General features: G+C 38.7%; 1 non-coding gene across 1 annotated transcript; it reads right to left on the minus strand.

The window, feature by feature from the left end:
• Nucleotides 1-7,473: 7,473 nt before the first annotated feature.
• On the minus strand, nucleotides 7,474-7,580 carry LOC123455931. Its single transcript, XR_006634228.1, has one exon. It is a non-coding gene; the product is annotated as a U6 spliceosomal RNA (small nuclear RNA).
• Between the last annotated feature and the right edge of the window lie 4,963 nt (nucleotides 7,581-12,543).

The following is a 12,543-nucleotide window of genomic DNA, read 5'->3' on the forward strand; positions in this document are numbered from 1 at the left end:
CAAAGAAACATGCCTCTTCTTTTTTTTTTTTCCTCTCTCTCTTCTTAATTTGTTCAATTTGACAGCAGAATTTAACCATCACAGATAGTAAATGAAGAAAGCAGAAAAACAAACAACAAAAAAGAACACTCCTTTATTCTCCATGCCATTAATTCTACTAAAATCTTTCAGAGCTACGATATCAAAATTAAAGCTTTTAGTTGAAGTAATGAAAATTTGCAATTTCAATGCTTTATAAATAGGTGATTATTAATATTAACATGCTGGCAGAGCTAATGTGAACATAATCACTATTGTTAATATTGTTAATATGAAGAAAAAAATGTTAATGCTCTGTGAAACTAAGTATGTGTTTTACATAGAACTTGTAATTCTAATCCTAGGCATTTATATTGCGAAGATTCTCTCTGAAGAGCATAGAGAAATCACATTTATCATTAAGATGCAAAGCCAACTCAGTAATCATTCTAAGAAAACAGATGAGTAAAATGTGGCAGACAGCTAAAATGGAATATATACATATGTGAGAAAAATTTAACTGGATGCACAACTTTGGTGTGTCTCCCAAATATTTTTATATTTATTCTATTTCATGGAGAAAAGTTAGAAAATAGAATGAGATATGTCACAAGTAAATATGAAATTTAAAACACATATTATGTCAGTGTCATATTTATTTAGGCACATGCATTAAAATAAGCATATGAAAACTGAAGGTAAGTACATTGAAAGATAAAAACCTATAGAATGGAATTTGGATAGGAGTAAAATGGTAAAAACATAGACAGAAAAGCTAGTAAGTATCTGGTCAGTGGCCTTAGTCAGAGCAAATAATAGTAGCATGTAATAAATCAAGAAGAATGACAACTTTAACAAATGTATTTACTAGTAAATAATAGGTTCAGTATGAGAAAGATCCATTATATATAAATCATCAAAATCAAGGGATTCTATTCTTTTATTCATACCACAATCACCAAGTAACTGTGAAATAAACAAGTAAAAATAAGTATGTATTTATGCATGCACTCACTTTTCATTCTTATATTGTTTCTACATTTACTAAAGCACTTTTTTATGATCATTGAGGACAGAAAATGGGACACAAACCAAAACACCCTCTTGAGGGAAGAAACAAGTTTATTTTTTAGTTTTTGGTTTTTTTTGTGTGTTTTAGACTCTGGCCCAGGCTGACCTGGAATTCACTCTGTATTCTCAGGATGGCTTCGAACTCACGATGATCCTCCTACCTCTGCCTCCGAGTGCTGAGTGCTGGGATTAAAGGCATGAGCCACCATGCCTGGCTTGAGAACAAAGTTTAAACAAGAGGCCAAACCTATGATGAAGCCAAATACATATTTACCCTGAAACTAAAGGAACAAGGAAAAGCTCTTCCTGGGTTTGAAAAAGTGTACTTTTAGCTTATAAATAGCCTTATTAGGATCTCTGGACTTCAGGTTGCATCCTTTGTGACAGCTTAGGAGCCTACTGTGACACACTGCCCCAGAGGGCCTAGAGAGAAACAACCCAGAGCGATTTAAGTGCATGAGTTGAAAATGCTACAAAATGAAAGAAGGTAAGAGTCATAATAATCAAAATCCTTCTTTCAAGTCATCGATTGTCTTATACTTCATTCTTTAGATTTTGATGACTTTTCTTTTTATTAAGAAAATTGTATTTCCTTTGGGAATCGTCTTCTCATTGATGACTTCATTACAATTAAAGGGACGAACGATGTATTCTAGTAAGGTCTTAGGATAGGGCTTAAAAGTCATAAAATTTCTCCTCCAGGACCCACAACCACTCTAAATCCCTGCTGAGGCACAGCTGGACAGTCAGAAGTCCCAGGTCCCACTGAAAATCCAGGAGTATTTGATCTCAGACAGTGATGATGAGAAAGAGACTGGGCAGAGATGCTCCTTGGCACACTCGGTGGGCCTGTGGGGCAGACCAGTCCCTCAGAAAGAGGGGGGCACATGGACAATCCTGTGACTGTCCTTTTGTCTAGGTAAAAACATTTTTAATTTTGATTAGAGAAAAAGTCATAAAATTTCAAAGTCACTGTCCTTTTCAGGGAGACAAAACGTGAATGAGAAGATAGGTGAATGTTGAGACAGCATTGATGGCTTCAGGAATGCCAAGAAATTATTCACTTTAATTCTGAGGCCAAATTACTACACTTAGTCCCCTCATAAGCTGTCATGTTGGAGAACTGAGGGAGGAAAAGAAACAAACAAACATGTGGTGACTTACTCTGAACTGCAATGAGGAATAAAAGAATAAAGTTGTTATTTCATTTGAATTTGGAAACCATTCAATATTGCTCTCTGGTCATTTTATTTAGATCATTTCTGTCCAGGATATATTAATTTTAAAATTTAATGAGCTGGAGTCATATTGGTTATGGGAAAATACTTATGTCAGAAATACATTAAGAGAGAGGACGATCTTTAAAATCATATTTGCATTCTTCTGGTAAGATATCACTTTCTCTCATACACTAATTCTTCCATCCTACATCTAAGTGCCTGAGAGTGTTGGATGTGGTGGTGCATACCAGTAATTCCAGCACTTTAGAGGCTGAGGCAGGAGGATTGTAAGTTCAAGTTCATCCTGCGCTACATAGTAACTTGATGCCCTTCAAGTCAGCACAGTCATTGGCACAAAAATTTTCTTAAAAATTCAACTTATTTCCTCAAGTTAAGCAGTCATAAGTAATACATGAAATCATGTGGGTAATTATTCTTAAGTTTTTAAAATGAGCTATTTTCACTATTATTTTCTAATTTTAAATAATAAAACAAGGTTAAGTAGCACTTTGAGAAATCATATGCAGCTTGGTTAGCATTAGAATGACCTAGTGTCCATGGCTGATTGGGGGGCTTCTGGACTGACAAGAGCATGCTATCCTCAGGCGCTCTGAATGAAGGCCCCAGTGCATGCTTTTGTGACTGTCTTCCCGTAAGTGTCGAAACCAAATATCCTAAAAGAAAGATGAGAAAAGAAGGGAGAAAGTGGAGTGAGAAGGAAAGGAAGGTAGGGAGGGAATGAAAAACAGATTTCATAAATGATTTAAAAAAAAAGTAGCCATCAAACCAGTTAGACAATGCATTTAGAAGTGGGAAGGAAATGACAGTTTATTTTTAATACTTATGAGATTGGTTTAGTGCTTATGGAGATCTGTTTTTTTTTTTTCTGCCATTTAACTGAAATGATTAGCTAAAAAAAAATGCAAACACAGTTGTCTGAATAATTAGGTTCATTTTTAGTAGCAATAATGGTAAAGAGAAGGAGATTAAAAGATAAGCGTGTATATGTGTGCAGAAATATGAAACTGATAGCAAATATAATATTACTGAAAGGATACCACATCATTGTATTTCAACATTTCTTATTTCTGTATAAGCAATGAATCAGCAAATATTCGTTTCAACCCCATCTGTTTTGTTTTTTTTCTCATTACCTGACCTTCAGCTGGTGCTCAGCAATTTTTAGGCCACGTGTGAATGAGAGGAGGTGGGGAGCAGGACCCCTACTGTATAAGGAATTAAGTTGTCGATGAGATTGCTCTCCTGGAACATCAGAATGTATTCCATTGTCGCACGTACTATGTTGAACCTATCTGGAGTATTGTGGTCAGTGAAAAGTGCCAAGTACTTTCTGACACGTGGCAGAGAGCAGAGGTGGGATGTGAATGCACTCTGGAGTAGTTCAAAACAGTGCAAGAGAGACGGGGAGATGGCTCAGTGGTTAAAGATGCTTCTTGGCAAAGCCTGTGTGCCTTGCATCCATGTGAAACTGGATCCCCATTTCTATGATCCAAATGTGCCGACAACAATGAGAAGCAGAACCAGGAGAATCCCAGAAGCTAGTGGGTCAACTAGTCTGGACGGATTTGCAGTCTGGAAGTGGATTCGTAGTCGAAGAGACCCTGTCTCTCAAAGAAAGTGGAAAACAGACATCTTGATGTCCTCTGACCTCCACATGCACGTAATGACACGTGCATACACTCATACAGATATGCACACACTCAATTAATAGACTGCTTTTCCTTGTTTTTTTTTTTTTTTTTTTTTTTTTTTAAGACAAGATGGTGCTGGAGAAATTGGAGATGCATATGAAGGGGAAATAAATGGCTCTAAATGGTCGCTCACCAAATGGCTCACTAATGGCAGGGGTTTTGTACTCAGTACTTCATGCACCTCACTTCTGATGCCAGAAGTGTGATACACCCTCATTCAGGCACAAACCAAGAATTCCAGCAACATGCTTCAGCCTTCACCTGCAGATCACAGAAAACATGACAGATGAAAGGAGTAAACTAACGCCCTAACAGGCTTCAGCAAAACACCACCCTAGCTAGGCCTGAAAATTTAGAACAAAGGGTCGTTCAATCAGTAACTGTCCTGAGAAAAGCTGAGTCACTTCCTGAAAAGTCACAAGACTAGACCCTTTTGGCTCCAGACCAATCAAGAGTATACAAATGTAATTGTTGGTTGCTTAGCCAATCACAATAAGGAATTACCTCACCTTTCTGGAATTCCCCCTGGAACCTAAGACCAATCAAATAAAGACAAGTATAGTTAATGTTCAAATCCCAGTCAAATTATAGGACTCAGTTCCTGCAGAAATTCTTTTAGCTGTGCTTGAAAGCAGCCTGCAAGGTCCTCTCTTTTTGTTTGAATGGTCGACCCCTGCATGCTGGTTGATTCTGCAGAATAAACACTCTATGCCTTTACATACTATTGGAGTCTGGGCCTTCAGCCATTTTCAGACCCTCCCCAGCACCTTCAGCCACTGCAGATTGTCACCAGAATAAAAAGTACAAAAAGACACTTACGTGAGAGAAAAGATAGACTAAACATGATTGGATTGGAAGTGCACACTGCTAATGTTCCTAGGACTACCCTTTCAATCCATGCACAGCTGAAAGTGGTTAAATAAGAATCCTCCGTAAAAATGCCTGGGGATTTCCTGCAGGGGACTTAGGTGTTGTTATCTGGAGTTTCAAGCGCCTTGGGAAACTGGAAGTGCAAAGAAATGTGAAACTATGTGGAGTTGGCAGCAATGAAGTCCCGAGGCTGCCTCAGTGTCACCTGAAAGCAATACAAGTCTCTTCTACCTAAAGTTAGTGGAAAAATATTTATTTATTTATTTTACTAAAATGTATTCTAAATCTCAAATCTTTTCACTGAAAAAAAAAAAAATCGAGTAAAAAGATCCTGTACATGTTTTGTCATACTTTTATCTAACCATTTAATTTTTTTTTTTTTTTTTTGGTTTTACGAGGTAGGGTCTCACTCTGGTCCAGGCTGACCTGGAATCAACTGTCATCTCAGGGTGGCCTCGAACTCACAGTGATCCTCCTACCTCTGCCTCCCGAGTGCTGGGATTAAAGGCATGCGCCACCACGCCCGGCGCTAACCATTTAATTTTTAAAGTAAATGGACAATTATAAATTTAATTTATAATTTTTAAATTTAATTTATAAATTTAAATTATAAATTTAATTTATAATTGCCACCATCCTATAACACAATAGTCTTTGTTTTCTTCACTTAATGCAGTGTTGCTAATCTCCTTTATTTGATTTTTTGTAGATTTCTTGAGGGTTTCTGGGTAGAAGGTCACCTGGTCTGTGAAGATGAACAGCGGTTTTATTCTTACTTCCCATCCGCATGCCTCCAGAGGCTGTTCTTGTGTGGCTTGGTGGTCTAGAAGCTGCAGGACCATGTTAGGCACTTCCATACTCAGGTACCCCAGTACTTTGGTACTTCAGTGTGGGCATCCTTGCCTTGCTTCTGATCTTGAGTCTGACTGCTTTGTCTTGTGTAGCATCCAAGTTATTATTATTATTTTTTTTATGAAAACAATTGTTCATACCTGTGTAAGAGGAGAAGATCTGAGAGAGGAATGGTAGAGCAGGGAAAGAGTCTGACTTCTGGTCATTGAAGCTGATGGATTTTATGGGCCCCTGGGAACACACATATTTCAGTTAACTGCTCCTTGCTGGGACAAAACACCTGATCAAAAGCAGCTTATAGAAGACGAGGCTTTGACTCTGCTTACCCTTTTTTGAAAGTTAAATTATTATTTTTTTGAAAGCGAGAGAAAATGAGACACATGCACACACACACACAGAGAGAGAGAGAGAGAGAGGGAGAGAGAATTGGTGTACCAGGGCCTCAGCCACTGCAAATCAAATCCAGATGCTTGTGCCACCTACTGGGCATGTGTGACCTTATGCTTGCCTCATCCTTCTGTGTCTGGCTAACATGGGATCTGGAGAGTCGAACATGGATCCTTAGGCTTCACAGGCAAGTACCTTAACCACTAAGCCATCTCTTCATCCCTCTACTTACCCTTTTGAGAGGAGGTTTCATCATGGTGTAGAAAGCAGTGCAGAGAAGGAAACTGGCTCACATCTCATCACCGCAGCTGAGCAGAAAGAGCTAGCTAGCGAGCACGCGATAGGGTTAGACTATTAAACATCCGGGCCTGTCCCCAGTGGCATACCACGTCCGGCAAGTTTCTACCTCCCAAAGTCTCCAGAAACCGGGAATTGAGTATGAGGCTTAGTTGCATTTCACATTCAAGCAACTGCACACATTACTTTAAATAATATTGTTTTTAGCCAGGTGTGGTGACACACGCCTTTAATCCCAGCAATCAGGAGTCAGAGGTAGGAGGATCGCTGTGAGTTCGAGGCCACCCTGAGACTACATAGTGAATTCCAGGTCAGCCTGGGCCAGAGCAAGACCCTACCTTGGAAAATAAAAACAAAAATGACCAAAAAAAAAAAAAAAATTACATCATGGGGGACTGAATTTGGGGCCTCTCACATGCTAGCAAATGATCTATCACTGAACACTGAACTATGCCCCAGTCCTCACTAAATTACCGGGGCTGACCTGAATTTACAGTCAGAGTGTACTCAGTAGCTAGGATTACAGTCCTGTGTCACCAGGAACGCCTTGTGTACCAATTCTTTTTTTGTTTGTTTGTTTGTTTTTTTTCACAATTTTTATTAACATTTTCCATGATTATAAAATATATCCCATGGTAATACCCTGCCTCCCCCACCCTGCACTTTCCCCTTTGAAATTCCGTTCTCCATCATACTACCTCCCCATTACAATCATTGTACTTACATATATACAATACCAACCTATTAAGTACCCTCCTCCCTTCCTTTCTCCTCCCTTTATATGTCCTTTTTACCTTACTGGCCTCTGCTACTAAGTATTTTCCTTCTCACGCAGAAGCCCAATGATCTGTAGCTAGGATCCACATATGAGGGAGAACATGTGGCGCTTGGCTTTCTTGGCTTGGGTTACCTCACTTAGTATAATCCTTTCCAGATCCATCCATTTTTCTGCAGATGTCATAACTTCATTTTTCTTTACAGCCGAGTAGAACTCCATTGTATTAATGTGCCACATCTTCATTATCCACTCATCAGTTGAGGGACATAAAAATATGGAACACTTCATGAATTTGCATGTCATCCTTGCGCAGGGGCCATGCTAATCTTCTCTGTATCGCTCCAATTTTAGTATACATGCTGCCGAAGCGAACACTTGTGTACCAGTTCTTAGGAAGAAATATCTTGTTCCAATGGATGTCATTCTGGGTTCTGTCAGTTTCTTGAGGTCCCCTGTACCTCATTGGTGTTACACTTAATGTGGATTTTCTTCTCCAGGTGTGTTGCCAGCCACATAGCATTGAACCATCTACTAATACCACCACTTTCTCAGCCCTTCAGTATTAAGTATGGGGGAAGTCCATGTTCCTGCAGATTATGTGTGTGTGTGATGTGTATTTATCATATACAACGTGATGTTTTGACGTGTGGACATTGTGCATTGTCAAATCCAGTAAATTAGCATGTGAATTACCTTGTACAGTAGTTTGTGGTGAGAATACTTAATAATCTCTCTCTCTCTCCCTCTCTCAGAATTTTGTTTATTTATTTTGATTTTTTAAGGTAGGCTCTCACTGTAGCTGAGGAAGTCCCGTAATTCATTATGGAGTCTCAGGGTGGCCTCGAATTCACTGCGATCCTCCTACCTCTTGCCTCCTGAGTGCTGGGATTAAAGGCGTGCAACACCACACCCAGCTTCTCTGGCATTTTTACCATCAATAGCTATTGTTATCATGGTGTGCAGCAGATTACTCTTAAACTTGTTCCTCTTGAGATTCCATGATCCTTTATTCTCTTATCATCAAATCCCTAAGCCTTGATATTGTACAACTTCCCACATCTCTAGTAACTATCATCATACTCTCTACTATTATGAGATTAACTTTCTTTTAAGATTTAAAGCTATTTATTTATTTGAGAGAGAAAGAGAGAGATACAGAAATAGGCAGGTAGAGAGAAAGAGAGAGAATGGACACTCCAGGGTCTGCAGCAGCTGCAAACAAATTCCAGACACATGTGCCCCCTTGTGTATCTGGCTCACATGGGTCCTGGGGAGTCGAACTTGGGTCCTTTAGCTTTGCAAGCAAGTGCCTTAACCACTAAGCCATCCCTCCAGCCCGACATTAACTTTTGTGTGGAAGAAATATATGCATTACTATGCTTGTTGTAGCTCCATTCATCATAGTCACGGTGGAGAATCAACCGAAGTGTTCAGCATTAGATTCATGGGTAAAGACAGGATGGTACATTATTGACATAGAATTCCTCTTAGCTGTGGAAAAGAGGAAAGACTTGCAATAGCAGGTAGGAAACTAGAGGACAATGAAATAAACTAGGTACTGAAAGGCAAGGACTGTGTGAGCTCACTCATATGTATACAGTCATTCTTTAAACATCAGGTGAGAAATTTCCCTCCACTCTTACTTAGCTGAGCAATTTAACACTGAATGGCTATTTATTTTTTTCTTATGCTTTTTATGCCCAGTTAATATGCCTATGTGGTCTGTCCTCTTTAGAATATGGTAGGTTATATTGAATGACTTCTGATGATAAACAAGTCTCTCATTTCTAGGATAAATCTCAGCAGGGCATGGCTAATTACTTCTTGCACATAATGGTGAATTTGATTCATTGATATTTGGTTGAATACATTTGTAGGATTTTCTAAGAAGTTATTCACAGGGTATAATGTATTATAGGATTTTCCCCAGTTGTCTGATTTGAGTATCAGAGCAATGCAGATTTTAGAAAAACTACTCACTGCTTTCTGAAAATGATTGTGTCGAATCATTTATTAATCCTCAAATGTTTGGTGGGGTTCACTCAAACCATCTCAGACTGGAGACTTTTCAAAAGGTTTTAAAGTACATGAGAAATATCTCTAATAACTATAAGATTATTTATGCATCTGTCTCATGTTGTACAAGTTTTTTCAAAGACTGAAGCTTTGGGAAATACAGTCTATCTTATCCAACTTGTTGAATTTACATTCATAAATTCATGGTGGTGTTTCCTCCCAGCCCTTTAACAATGGCAGAACTGCAGCATCTTTAATAATATCGAGCTTCCAGTTTCTTGCTCCATCCCTCCCTCCCTCCTTTCCTTCTCTCCCCCTTCCTTTTCTTCCCTCCCTCCCCAATCCTCTTCCCTCAGCCTCTCAGGTGTTTGGGTTATAGGCATGAGTCACATTCCCATCTTTTATTTCTGATGCTGATAATCTGTTTTCTTTTGTTCCTTGACAATAGATCTATGAGCTGTGTGGTTTTTTTTTTTTTTTTTTTTACAGACAACTGGATTATGTATTAATTCATTTTTTATATTTCTTCTCTTTGCCATTACTCTTATTTGATTTGCTTTCACCTATTTGCTGTGACTATGTTTTGCTGTTTTTTTTTTAAATATGGGATCTTAGAATAATATTTTGCAATGACATTTTATATTTGATTCATTAGTACAATTTGTTTTTCTTAGCCCTACTTTTCTAGAAGTCTGCAAGTTTGATGTTGTTTTTCTTTTTGAACTTTTATTCAATTCCAAGTGTTGTCACTACCTTTGAACTTTTGTCTCTGACCTATGGATTACTTACATGTGCTAATTTTCATATGTTTATTGATCCCCCTCTTATCTTGGTGTTTTTATTTCTAGTCTAACTCTGTTAAGATCAGAGAATAGGCTTTGTGTTACTTAGATTATTTTGAATTTTTAAAGATTATTTTGGGCACAAATCATGCTCTGTCTTTGTGAGTTTTCTACTTTCACTTCAAAATAACATATTCTATCACATGCAGAGTATCAGGTAAATATCAGTTAGATCCAGGCTGGCTCATAGTACTATTTACATCTATGTTTGTCAAAGTGCTTTTTTAAATATTTAGTTCTACTTATTTACTTGGGAGAGGTGGTCAGATAGATAGATGGAGAGAGAATGTGCATGTCAGGGAATCTAGCCTCTGCAAAGAACTCCAGACGCATGCACCACCTTGTTCATCTGGCTATGTGGGTCTCAAGGAATCAAACCTGGGTCCTTTGTCTTTGCTTTAACTGCTATGCCATCTCTCCATATAATATTGATTATTAATTATTATTATTATTAATTATTATCTCTCCATATAATATTGATTATTAATTATTAATCATTGATTATTATACCCTAGTGTTTATATTGATTACTGAGAAAATACTGATGAAGTCTTCAGTAATAATTATGACTTATTTTTCCTCCCTTTAGTTCTGTCAGTCTTGCTGTAGACCTGTTGAAACGCCATTTGTATTTGCAACTATTTGTTAAGACTTTTTTTGTGCGTGTGTGCAAATTAACCCTCTTAGCATTATGTAATTGTGTAACATCCATTTTCATTTCTCTTGATTTTCGTTGCTAGAATCTTTTTTTTTTTTTTTTTGTCTTCTTAAAGTCTACGTAATATTATGAAGAGCAGCTCCTTCTTGAATGCAGAGCTTCAGGGCAAGGCTCAAGTTTTTTTTTTTTTTTTGGTTTTCTGAGGTAGGGTCTCACTCTAGCCCAGGCTGACCTGGAATACACTATGCAGTCTCAGGGTGACCTCAAACTCACGGTGATCCTCCTACCTCTGCCTCCCAAGTGCTGGGATTAAAGGCGTGCGCCACCACGCCCCGCTCAAAGCTCAAGTTTTAAAAACCATTTACAAGGCACCACTTTTACAATCCCTCCCTCTCTTTTACCTCTCTAGCATTTTGTAAAAGTCTGTTTACCAGGGCCTGTCGTAGGATTCCCACAAATGCCTCCATCAGGGACCACGCGAGGGAAGCACCCACAGGAGACACAAGCAGAAAGGCCGCCCCACCCCCGTGGGAGCACAGTTTTTCTCATCCTCAGTGCTCATCCTTGCTCAGAATTTCAGGATCCTTGAGACTTATTTTTCTCCCATTGCCCACATCACCACTGCTCTGGGACTGCTTTAGAGACTGGGTGTAAGGAGATGAATGGAAAGGGGTAGAAAAATAGAAGGATGGTGCTCATGTTTCTACTACCGTTTTCCTTCTTTGTGTTTGAGCTGAAACTATCAGTTTGGGGGTGAAGCTAATATGGTGGGTATGAAAGACACTGGGGGAAGAGAGTGCTTGGAGTACTACTGTTCATCTCTGTTCTCTTAAATAACAGTTCTAGGCATCCTGTCCACTTGTAAGCCTGTGCTGCTGGGAGGCGTGGGAGGAAGCGTGCCTACTCTCTCCTACCCTGGAACAAGCAAACAAAAAATAAGTGTTTCAGTTCAACTTATTTTTAGATATTTGTATTAGGATTTTTAAAGGACAAGACAGGGAAAATAAGTGAAGAATTTCACTTCTGTATTGATTAATTTCTCTCTGCTACTCTGAACTTTGTTATGCTGTGAAATCAGCAAAGAACAATTAGATTGTTTGAAATGCAATCAGGCCGATATTTGACTTCCCTTTAGGTGTAACCATCTGCTGTTCTAATGTGTAGGAATTACTCCTTTCAAAATAGGCTAGGGATGATCATAGAATCTCTGCTGTAAATGCCAGTTTCAAAGCATCTAAATAACTACTTAGGACACACGATAAATATTCACCATGACCAGTTCATATATAATGGTCCACTCAGTGCAAGACAGTACATGACATATGAGATTAAAAATAAACAAGTTTGTTCAACAGGCTGAAAGAATGCATAATGCATAAATTCATAAAGCACACAAGAGAATTCTTGTGTGTGTGTAAGATATTATGATCAACAGTGATAAAGATATAATAAAGGGGGCTGGAGAGATGGCTTAGTGGTTAAGGCATTTGCAAAGCCAAAGGAGCCCAGTTTGACCTTCCAGATTCCATGTAAGACAGATGCACAAGGGGGCACATGCATCTGGAATTCGTCTGTAGTGGCTGGAGGCCCTGGTGTGCCCATTCTCTCTCTCTTTCTCTTAGTCTCTCTCAAATAAAGAAATAAAATATACATTTACAAAAAGATAATAAAGGTCTGGAGAGATTGCTCAGTGGTTAAAGGTGTTTGCTTGCAAAGTCTGGTGGCATAGGTTTAATGCCCCAGCATGCACATACAGCCAGATGCACAAAGTGGTGCATATATTTGGAGTTTGTTACCAGTGGCAACAGGCCCTGTTGCACCC

This window comes from Jaculus jaculus, chromosome 18, assembly GCF_020740685.1.
Source record: "Jaculus jaculus isolate mJacJac1 chromosome 18, mJacJac1.mat.Y.cur, whole genome shotgun sequence".
NCBI classification, from domain to species: domain Eukaryota; kingdom Metazoa; phylum Chordata; class Mammalia; order Rodentia; family Dipodidae; genus Jaculus; species Jaculus jaculus.